Genomic DNA, 12,413 nt, shown 5'->3' with positions numbered 1-12,413 from the left:
CTTAGCTTGCTGCGTGGACGGATGCCGAGGAGGAAGCGGCTGCTGGGCCTGAGGTAGTGGAGGAAACTGCTGTTGATACTGATATTGGGAAACTTAATGTAGCACTTGCTGCTGATAGAGTTGAAACTACTGGAACTGTTGCATTTGATCTTACATAGCTCGCATGCATTGCACAAGGTCTTCAAGCTAGTTTTGGCTGGTCACCGGAGGAACGATGGAGGGTTTAGTTAAGGTTGTTCCAATCGTGGAAGGAAGTGGAGTGTTCACAGGTGCCACTGTCTGAGGGACATTTAGGCTGGGAACTCTGTCCATAGAGAGGGTGATGGTGAACTGTCCAATGCAGACAGTGGGAAGCTGAGGTCGCTCCTCATAGGCGTTTTGGTTGGCACCTCGTCCGACATTGTTGGAGGAAGCCATGGATGCTGAGTTCTGAGAGTTGCAGAGATTGGAGAATGGCTTTTTGAAGTGATTCCCACAGACTGCGCCAAATGATGCAGCGCAATCCAGACACTCCTAGTTGGTGGAAACATGGCTCCTAGTTGGTGATGGATGGTACCTGAGAAGAAGAGGGAGGTGAAGAATTCCCGGGGAGCTCGCCCAGCGGGAACACTTCGATGCTTAAGTTAGAACTCTGAGAGAACCATAGAGAATGCAAATAGAGAGCTAAGAGTGCAGATGGCGCAAGTTCAGTACCTTTTCTCCTTGGGGATCAGGGTCCTTTTATATTGGAGTTCTGTCAAATCAGGCGTGACTGCCTCTGTCAAGTCAGGCGTAACCGCCTCCGCCGCAGTCATTACTGCTAGAGCTGAGGTGGCGGGTGTAGGCAGCCGTTGCAGGGTACGGACTTGTCAGGCATGCCACATCTTTCAGAAATGGCAGGCACGCCGCCGCCTGACGAGGGATGTGGGCGCAACATCCAGATTTGGCAAGTACTGTTGTTAGGCAAATATTTCCTGTAGGTTGCCGAGCTACTTTGCACCGAACTACCTTGGGCCGAGCTACCTTACTCTGAGGTGCTGGGGATGTGTCGAGGTGCTTATGCTTGAGGCGGGCCTTAGGCAAGTATGGACAGGAGTGTTAATCATGCTAACCTGAAGTGTTTCCACTTCGGGATACTTAGACGCAGGTCGGGGTGTTCCCTTCTCAGGAAGGAAGAGCTCAGGGCTCATTGGGAGGAGCTCGGGATTCCTCGCTTGGAGGGAGCTTGGGGCGCTCCACCCTTGGAGAGAATTCGGGGTAAGCTGGGTGTTACTTCCCAGCGAGTTGCCACATCCACCGAGTTGTCCGGCCGAGCTCCGACGAATTTGTTACACTGAGTTATGGCCAGACTGTCACGCTGAGTTGTCACTTATACCAGGTCATGTCCACGTGTTCCCATGCTACGAGTTCGGGCCAAATCACCCTCCATCAATAATAAACCCAAACTCGGGTTTTAATCAGTTTGGGATTTGGTGGAATTGGTTCCAACCCGATAAGAATCGGAGCAATATACCGACCCAACCGGTTTCAATCCAACCTGACCCATTGACAGAAGAGAGGGAGAGGGAGAGAGAGAGATGCAATGATTGCTTTTAATGGCATGACAAAATATAACACTCTTATAAATTGTGATTATATGATGCTCATGAACATCCACGTGCATCATTGGTTTCAAAGTGCAAAATATTTCACACGAGCTCATATAACCCTTACATGCTAAGATTCCATTTGAAGAAAAATGGGTGTAATGTATGTACCCATTTTTTTGTTATAGTTTTTTTTTTTGGATTTTAAAATTTTTTAATTCCAAGTAATTAACACCCATGCTTCACTCCCAACAACTTCAAATTCATGAGAAATGGGGAAGTTATTAATTCCAAGTAATTAGCACGATTTGGCTGCTCTCGCATGTCAAGTGATTTGGGCGCTGATTTGGATGATTATCTTGTTAGGGGCTGAGCTGAGTTAGGCCGGGCTATAGATAGCTGAGCTGTTTTGTTCTGCAAGAGTGATAGAATTAGAGTGCCTAGGCTGTTTTTACTCGAAGTGGGCACTCTGATGCTTAAGTCAGAAAGCAGTTTTGAGAGTTCTTTAGGAGATGAGAGTGTTTGAGAGCTTAACCGTGCGTATCTTCATTGATAAGAGTGAGGACTCTATATAAGTGTGAGTGGCTTGAGCCTTTTCTGATGTGGATGCATTTTGATGTGTGGCTCATTGTGACAGTAGCAAGTGCACTAGCCGTTCAAGTAATAAAGTAGTGAGTGAAGTATCGTTCCCATGAGGATTTAGGAAACAATTACCAATACTAAATTGAGTACTTCTTATCTGATCAACAAATAATCAAAACTTTAATGAAAGCTAAAAAAAAATCCTAAATTAAAATCTATCTAAATCATTGGCCCAATTGCCTTCAAATCAGGTTAGAAGAGTAAGCAGTAAATGTCAATCTCAGAATTCAGCAATTTATGAATTTGGATCATTCGAATAAATCATGATTGAGCCTTGGTTTGGTGAAACCCCAAGGTCATGAACAGCCTCTCTCAAGCGCATGTTCATCCTATGCATGAGTGACGGTTCTTCTATCTCTAGCAAGAATCTAATCCCCATGCATGCATTTCTTCAAACACTTCTAAGGCATCAATTCAAATCTGAATTGATCACCAACTGAATTGTGCAAGTTATCTCTAACCTTGCACTCAATTCAGTTCTTGAATAGTAGATCTGAATTCCTAGAGTCTCTCTCAAGCACTCTAGGAATTCCAAGCTGTAGATTAATTCCGCCAATTTGAAAATTGCAGATCTGAATTCTCTTTCAAGCAATTCAGATTTTGCAATCTCAGATCTGAGAATTCAGATCTGAGTTTTGAAGGTTAGTTGGCCGAATAAATCTACAATAACACCCTCATTCAAGAAACTTCAAATACAATTCATGACCAATTGAATGAATAAAAAACAATTAGATTGCTGAACTGAAATTTTACAAGCTGAAATACATCAAGGAATAATGGAAACAAGGAGAAAGAAGAAAGAAAATATAACAAAGAAACTGAATTCAAATCAAAAGAGAATGAAACTACAAATGATTTATTACAAAAGATCTTTGAATCACAAACCCTCAATTCGAACTCACCTTCTCTTCTAGCTTGCTTGTCTTGAACTTCCTTCAGCCCTTCTTCTTCTTCTTCCTTGCGCCTAGCCTCCTTCTCTTCTCTTCTCTCAAGGTGGCCGAACCTCTAAGAGTGGGAGAGCCTTCCTCTCAAGCAATTGAACACCTCTCTCCCCTCCTAGAGGCCTCCTTATATAGTTTTTCAAGGGGGCTCTTGCCCCTTCTTGAAGTCTCTAGAATTGGGTGTATTACACCCCTCATGAACCTTCTAGAGTGCTCCCTCCTTCTCTTCAAGAAACATCTAGGAGTTGCCGCCCCTACCTCCCTTTGGGCTGCTATTTGGGCTACAACTTAGCTTGCTTTTGAGCTCATGTGGGCTACACTCTAGGCTGTTATTTGGGCTAAAAATGGGCTGGGCCGAAATTTCCTTCTTGCCAGGCTTCTTCCCTTGGGTTTTCCAAAGAGTTAGCTTGCACTACTTGGGCCGAATGAAACTCCCTTGCTCTCATGGCTGGGCCGGGCTGAACTTGATAAATTTTGGGCTTTCTTTTCTTGCTTTTGCCTTCTTTTTGTTGATTTGGCTCCCCCTGAAATCTTTCTTGCAATCAAGCTAAAATAGGGCAAAATCTAATTAAACCAGCATAAAATTTCATGCAAAAACCTCATAAAATATAGATAAATTGTAGGTTCATCACATTTATTGGGAGGAAATACCACCGCCGGCAACAACAGTGATCTGGTGTTCTCATCCTATCCAATTCGGCAGCAGCAGTATTCTTATCTCATCTTATCAACCCAGTCTTATCTTATCTTATCGGTTCAGTCTTATCTTATCTTATCAGTTCAGTATAATAGATTAAGGGAGTCTTATCTTATGTTATCAGTTTAGTAGGATAGATTAGTAGGGAGTCTTCCTAATTAGCAATGAGTCTTCCTAAAAGTAGGACTTTTATCTCTTGTAATCCCCTATTTAAGGAGCTGATATTATTCAATAAAGGCATCGAAAATTTCAGTCAAGAAAGAAAGCAAGGAGAGTTAGGTAATCTTTTGGACAAATTACCATTAAGGCACCAAGGTAGGTTCATCAAAAGTAGGGAGGAACAAGGGAAAACAGGAGGTTTTCCCGTGGGCCGACCCGTGACGAGATCCTATTCACAGGCCCATAACATTCTCACAACAGGTCTCAAGTTATCACGGAGCTGTTTTTGCTTAGTTTGGCAAGTAATGATGTCGATTACATAATGGTCGATGCATTACTTGGTAAGGACTCTATAGGGGTTACGGTCCGTCCGATTAACTCTGATGCGTGCAATGTGGTAGGCTGGTCTAACGGTTGATGGATTAACGCTCTGGAGATCTCGGGCTGGTAACGTATCTACAAGACAAGTTAGTGGGCTCACCTTGTAGGTTGCCACAGGTTTTTACAGCTCAGTCGGTCTTTCAGGTAGGTCGCTATATGTTGGGAGACTTGATAACTCAGCCCAGCTGAGGTAGTAGAGGTTGGCCTGGACGAGGTGTTTTATGATGATTTGCCGAGCTGGTCCACTTACTCAGCGCCGAGTTGTCGCTTGAACATATGTCGTGATGTAATTTGGAGGACCAAATTACCCCTCATCAGTTACAAAACTACACTAATATGTCATTTCTTTTTGAAACTATATTTCCTTTGATGAACTTTATTAAAACTGTTGCTTGAAACTCCCAGGGGGAATTTTTTCATTGAATCTTTTAGTATCTTCAAGTATTTTTTATTTTCATAATCATTTTCCTCGGAAAAGTTAATTTTATTTTTGTAGCTTATAGTTTGATGTTCAGACATGGAGTGGTTTAGAATACATCTTCCAACTGTTATAAAATATCTAATTTTCTTTTACTGCATTGTCTATCAATAACATGGACTGTTTTACAATACTGCTATTTACTAAGAGTCAGAGGTGTACCCTCCTTTGACAGGTAATGATATGATTTAGGGGAGAACGGAAATGATGTATATTAAGAGTAAATTTAGATATCTGTTTTCTTAAATCATGATTCATACACTATCTGTGGATCGGTTGTAGGCATGAATGGGTGTGGGTGCTAAGTGTAGGTTTATATTTCAGTGCTCTGTATTGCTTCAAAATTTCTGCAAATGCTTCCCTTTTTAATTGTCCAAGTCCAATAGACCAAAAATTGAATAATGTAGAGAAAAATTCTCATGAAACTTGGGAAGAAAATATGTTAGTCTAAATAAAATTTTTATTTTAGTGACTTAAGTCCATTTTCCTATGAAGGCACAGTAACCAATAAGAACCAAGTTCTCATCAATTAATGGAACCCTACCACAAAATGAATACAACTGATGTTAAGTTGAAAAGGTGCTATAAAAATCGATCATTTGAAAGTGCTATACAAGATAGGTTTAGGCTTTCTCAAGAATTGCTAGGACAAAGTGGGTTTATCTAGGACCATACAAGATAGGTTCAGGATTCTAGCTGGACTTAATTACTATACCTATAACCAGGACAAACCTACAAGTTAGGTTCAATCAACTTATCACTTGGATAGTAGCTACGTTTGAAACAAAATATGTACCCATTAGCTTTCTTGTACTGAATAAGGGTCATTATCTAGTTTGCTAGGTTATGTACATAAGAAATTTTGTTGAAAAAGAAAATAATAATAACAACAGTAGAAAAAATTAAAAAAACTGGATAGGGAGTGGAGATGCAAACTGAAAAAGATCCAAAGAAACTCTATTGTCTGGTCTCCAAGCTTCAGTGGAATAGAAAGCAGGGATGTTTTAGTGGCCAAACATATTCAGTGGAACAAAAACTCTATTTATTAGTGTCCAAATTTCAGGAGGTAGATCAATGATTAGGAGATTGAGGAGGCTAGAGATAGAGTGTTCCATGTAGATTTAATGCTATTGTTGAGTTACTAACATGTCTACAGGAAAGGGATAAAATGGAATCTAAAATATTTATTAGAGAAACATTTAGTGTTGATAAAAAAATAATTCCATGGTAGTAGTGCAAACTACAAGTTAAGGTACAGAGATTGAAGTATACATTCACCTCCTGAAGGGATCAATTTTATTTATTTATTTTCTTTTAATTTTAAGGTTTGTAAATATTGATGATTGGTCTCACTATGGTGCCACACAAGTTTATCAACTATCAATTGCAACATCATGCATCCAAGATTGGCCAAGAAACCGAATGCTTGTACAAGCCCTTGATGACTCTAATGATTTGGATGCCCATCTCCTCATCAAGAACGAAGTGAAAATGGCAACAGAAGGGTGTGAGGATCATATATAGACACTGACTTATTTGAAGGCTATAAGAAAGGGATCCTGAAATCTATAATGAGCTGTGATTATGTCAAAGATTATGAGTTTGTTGCAATATTTTATGCTGATTTTCAACCAGGATCAGATTTTTCAAAAAAATAATTCCCCATTTCAAGGTAAGCTAATATTCCAACTCCTTTGCACAAAGAGTTCAACCGGCATGGTTACTTATATCGGGTAGATTATTTAGTTATGATTTGCAAAAATCCTGGAATATTCTTGAAACCCAAGTTTGTAATGCTGAAAGATTAGTCTTTGGTTGAGTTTCTTACTTGAGGTGTCACCTTGACAACTCTCAGATTGTAATATTTTTGTTTAATGGCAGATATAGCATTAGAATATGGTTTTTAATCCAAATTTCAAATCATTCTAAAATTGAAACTCATAATTTGATTTCAGATTTGAATGGCATAACTTCAGTCATTTTACTTGATTTTGAAACTTGAGAACATAGGTTCTAAAGGATGGCTGTCATCTCATAAGCCAATTTCTATGTCATCTCATGAGATATAAAATATATTTGAGTGTGGTTTTCAATTTTCAATAAAGCTATAGTTTTAGGGAATATCATTTAATTCATGTTTTTCTTTGCTTGTACTATGTACTTTTAAGACTATCTTCACTTTAAAGCAACTAAAACTAAAATAACCTTTTTATGTGTATTGTCTTGATATTGGTTAAAGTAACAAAGTAATACTAGTAAGGTTTTTAATACCTTACAAATAGAAAGGAACTTTGGGTTTGAAAAATGAAATAGGTGCTCTTGCCTTGAAAATTTCCTCATTCTCTTTCCCCACTTAACCTTGAGTTATGTGTTTTGTAACTAATAAAAAAAGTAATTCCACAATATGCTTTAATCAAAAGAAACGTTGATGCATTTCAGCCCCTTAAAACTTGGATTCAGTTCCCTCAATCTATTCCATTCACATTCAACAACTTAAATTTCCTCTTGTTCCATTAAACCCCTATTTTATTTCACAAGATTTCGTGAACAATCTTGTCATGATGCAACTAAGACATGATCAGATATGCTGTTAACAAGAGAATTCCTGTCCACTAAGCAACCTATCAGCCCCTTTCAATGTGTTCCCAACAAGAGGGGGTTGAAGCAATGGCTAACTAATCTGGTGAAGTTCATCTTCCTACAAGATTAAATGTTTGTGCATGCTCATTAACGAGACTAGAAGCTACAATTAATTAGGAGTGCAAATTGGGTTTCGTTAGGTCGGATTAAGGTCAACACTAACCCAACTGAAGTCATTGAACCCCTAACCCTAATCCTAACCCAGCCCTAAAATTTCGGGTTGGATTCAATTTCAATATTAGCATTACTTTTTAGATTCTAAGGATTTGGGTTGGGTTGGAGTTAACCCAGCCCAAGTTACAGTCCTAACTAAAATCAATTGAGCAATAGAACCAAACTATCATCAGCCCAATATATGGGAGAGGTCTTAATGTTAGGGCATAAGACACCATCCCTAAATATGTTTGTCCATTTCAGAAATTAAGGTAGCAATATATTAGCAATGTACTCTAGCTAATAGGTACAAGAAATTCATTAAGGCCATAACTCATGGCACTATTGCAAGGCCTAAGATTGGCTAAATCTTTAAAGTATAACTTGTAGGCGGAAGGAGATGTTAAGATGGCTTGGGTAATGTTAAAAGACCAAGAACAAGGGTGTTGATGCCGAATGCAGGTCTTGGAGGAGTTTAAATATCAGAAAGGGGAGACAAATGCAATATTTGGTCGAATTAACAAATTTGCAAATTCAGTTGATACATTTGCCCAATAAGGAGTAAATAGGCATTAACTTATGGGGTGATTTATATTTAGTGAAAAGCGTATGTTCAATTCAAATCCACTTAATGCTGATTTTACTTTTGGTGACGACAGCAAATATTGGTCTGAGTGGTTTCTTAAACTCAGAAAATTTTCAAAAAACATCAGTGTTCACAAACCCCCATATATATATATATATATATATATATATATATATATATATATATATTCATGTCTTTTTTCTTTTTTATGTGAATATATGTAACAATTCATTAGTTGTTCATAGGAAGAAAAAGTTGGACACACATAATCAGACATCAGTAAGAAGCAAAATTTGACATGCATGAACGGGTGTTTATAAGGCTCAGTTTGGAAAGAGTACAAATGCAAATACATATAAAATATAAGATTTTGCGCTCTATATATTTGCATTTGCACTCCTTCCAAACCCAGACTAAGGCTCAATTTGGAAGGAGTACAAATAAAAATATGTATTGTACAAATCCATACAAATAATATAAAATATAAGGTTTTGCGCTGTACATATTTATATTTGTACTTCTTCCAAATGGAGCCTAAGATGTAAAATTTGACATGCATAAGATTCTTATACTGTTATACATTATCAGGCTTGTATTTGGAGTTGCTTTCGTACTTGTATATGGGGATGATAGTTAGTACATATATTACATCAGAAACTGTTTAATAGTGATGATACACCCAACAAACAAGTCAAAATATGTATTTCTATTGCTTTGAACAACACATGATTGCTGATTTTGGAAGTGCACACAAGCAAGCTTTCTCAGGAAAAATTAAAATGAGAATGATAATAATAAATCATGCTAAGTCCTAAAGAAAAATGTTTATCAAAGAAAATTATAAGTAGTCTCAAAGAAACCTAGATATTTTGAGTCTACATTTATGGGTCCTAAATTGCAGAACTTGCATATTGAAGTATAAGTAACAGATTTGTTGCATTGTGATTGCTTTAGGATACTCTCCTAATCTTTATGAATGAAAGTAGATTACATATCTAGAATATTGATTTAGATGAACCTGTTGAAATCTTTATCCACACCTGCAAAGCAAGATCAGGAGATAAAAATCAACTTTCAAAATTTAACAACTTCAAGAGTTTAAAACAACACCCATGCAATTATAGAAGAGCTCAAAAAATTTTAAATCAAATATAATTTCATTAACCATAGTCCACTACTTAATTTAATTATCCAACCTAATAAGTTAAAAACAATCTTCAAGAAATTCCTATTTCTAGAAACTTGAGATTCCAACAACCTTCCTAACACTCCTTTCTAAACATTAGATGCTTTCCTAGAACAATTTCCATGCCCAGAGAAATGATACCCAACATGGATGTGGATGGGTATTTATTTATTAATAAATAGAATTTCATCTTTCCCTTCATTTTCTTTCGTTTTATGTATTTATTTATTAATTTACTTGTTTTGTCTTTTATGGAGCTCCACTACAGTAAAAAGTTATATAATATTTTCAAGTTGATTATTAGATCAATTAACCTTTCAGGTTCAACTGCTTCAATCACGGGCCCTGATTTCTATGTATTTCAAGGTAACTAATAAATGATGTAATCTCTCATGGATGCCTTTGTATTTCAAGACCACGAGTATTTATTCTTCCATTGATTTTCTTCTTCTTGTCATTTTAGAAATTATATGTGTTTTTATGGAAGCTTTTCATTTCTTTTTGCAGCCATCTGAGTCTGAAGATGGGAAGAAAAAGAGAGTTCAAAGATTGTAGTGTACTAATCAGAATAAATTTTCTTTTAAGACCAAAGTTTAAAGGTTGCGAAAGTAGAACATAAGTTATTTTGTATTTAATTTAAATTTGGATGAATAGAGAGAAAAAAAGTTGTTTTGTATTTAATTTAAATTTGGATGAATAAAATCACAAATTTATTTAATAATTGAGATTTGTAACCAATTATAATTAAATTATAGATTATTTTAACAAATGAGAAGAATAAAATGGTGTTTGAACAATGACCTCACCAGAATGAATGTTGATGAAGAGGAGCCCTCAACGACGACAAGAAATGTGGAAGAGGAAGCTGAACAACCAAAATAAGGGTTTTTTTTTTTTTATTGTGGGTGTGTCTTCCATTATCATGGGTGTGCGAAGCACTGAATCAGTTTTTATCCGACATTCCAACTTGCCACATTGGATTACACCAGGAAGCACGTCAGATTGCGTTTCCAAATTGGTGGGCCGATTCAAGAAAGGTCAAAAAGGTGTTTCCACTGAAAAGGTGAAATTGGGGATTCCGAGGCAAAAACATTTTTTTGACCATTTCTTAGAAAAACACAGTGACAAACACTATTTTCACACTGATTTTGTTTATTTGCCGAGGTATCATTGCCTTCACCTCAGCAAAAACGAATCGCTAGAAAATTGCACTGGTGCCAAACACCCACTTCATTTGACGAAATATTTCTTTACAGTTTTATTTGTTAAGTTTGAGCAAAGGCTTGTCCTCATGCTGATGATGTAAAGGCAAAGGGTTTGGGTAGGTATGAGTTAAGTTGCAAGACAACTTAAAAACGCTATTACACAACGATTTTAAAAGATATCATAAGGATCTTAATTTCTAAAAGGCAAGTTTGGAAAATAAATCAATTTTGAATAGATGGGAAATTAGGAAGGGTTTGGGCAGCCATTGATGCGCATACTGGTCAAAAGTAAATGTATAGGCATTTTGAACATTTTTGGGACTATAGGATTCTAACGGAACGGATTTAGGCCCGGTTTGGTTTGTAGGAATAGGGTCTGGAATCGAATCAGAATGGGCTATTCCAATTCCAGCTATTTGGTTGGACAGAATTGGAATCCCATTCTCATTCATGCTGGAATGAGAATTCTCCATTAATCAATCCATTTGAGGGAATGTATATTCCCTATCCTCCCTTAGCAATGAAATTTCATTCATACTGATTCCAATTTTCATTTCCATTTTTGTTAGAATAAAACATACTATGGAAATAAGTCATTCCATTCTAATTCCTAGGGGTGGATTCAAGCCGAGCCGAGCTGAGCCGAATAGTACTGGATTCGAGCTTGGCTCAAGTAAAAAATTCATAAGCTCGAGCTCAATTTTGAGAAAAAAATATTTTATAAAAATAAAAAATTATATATAAAAATATTTTTTATTTGATATTTAAAAAATTAAGATATATATATCTATATCTATATATATATATATATATATGACTCGATTCATGAGCCGAGTTCTATTATGCTCGAGCTCGACTTGTTTAATAATCGAGCCAATGAATTAGGCTTGAACTCGATTGAAACTGAGTCAAACAGCTTGTGAAAAGTTCAATTCGTTGAGTAATTCCAAAGAATTTTGGTTCTGATTCCCATTCCGACTATAAATCAAATGGACCCTTAGTGGTTATAAAAAAAAAGGAACGGGTTTACTTACAACTATATCAGAATGGTCGGGGGATAGAAATTTCAAAACTTTGAAGGAAGTTTTACCAGCAGTCGAAACTTAAAGAGGTTTCATTAATTTACCCTTGTTTTTTTTTTTCAAATAAAGCAACTTGATTTTGATAAAAATGAGACCCGAACCCTCTCCGGATGAGCTGAAGACAACAATTTACAACGCTGGCTGGTCAGCCAACCGCATTGTAACACGGAAGCACCCCACTTTTATTGTTTGAAGTTAATGGAAGAGAAGCTCCTCTCTCCGTTACTTTCAGTAGCTATTTTAAATTAATAAAAAATAACCCCACTTCCTCTTCTTCCCCGTCATTTTCCTAGAGAGACAAAACCCTTTTTAACCTAATGTGAAAAACAAAGAGTTGAAGCTAGTGCCGACGACCGACGATCGATTTCTGACATCCGACATCCGACATCCGACATCGGACGTAAAGCGGCACCGACGACTGAATCTAACCCGATTTGCCAACATCATACCCTCTCAATTTTCTTGGCCGCAAAATTTTCTGATACTAAACTATTTTTTTATGGTGATTCGGTTCTTGCTAAATCCCTTAAAGACCTGGAAATTAATAAAAAGCAAATAGTTGCAAGTCATTTATTTCTTGATCCCTAATTCTTTCCCTCTCTAATCCTCTATCTCTCTCTTGTCATGGTTCACAACCATTAGAGTTTACAGCCACATGAGTGTGGACTAAGTTAATAGTAGAAATCTTTTCTTTTTAT

The sequence above is a fragment of the Nelumbo lutea genome, chromosome 4 (assembly GCF_056320005.1).
Source record: "Nelumbo lutea isolate HS-2025 chromosome 4, American lotus-T2T, whole genome shotgun sequence".
NCBI classification, from domain to species: Eukaryota; Viridiplantae; Streptophyta; class Magnoliopsida; order Proteales; family Nelumbonaceae; genus Nelumbo; species Nelumbo lutea.
The sequence above is the reverse complement of the archived record's forward strand: the minus strand, read 5'-3'. Positions refer to the sequence as shown.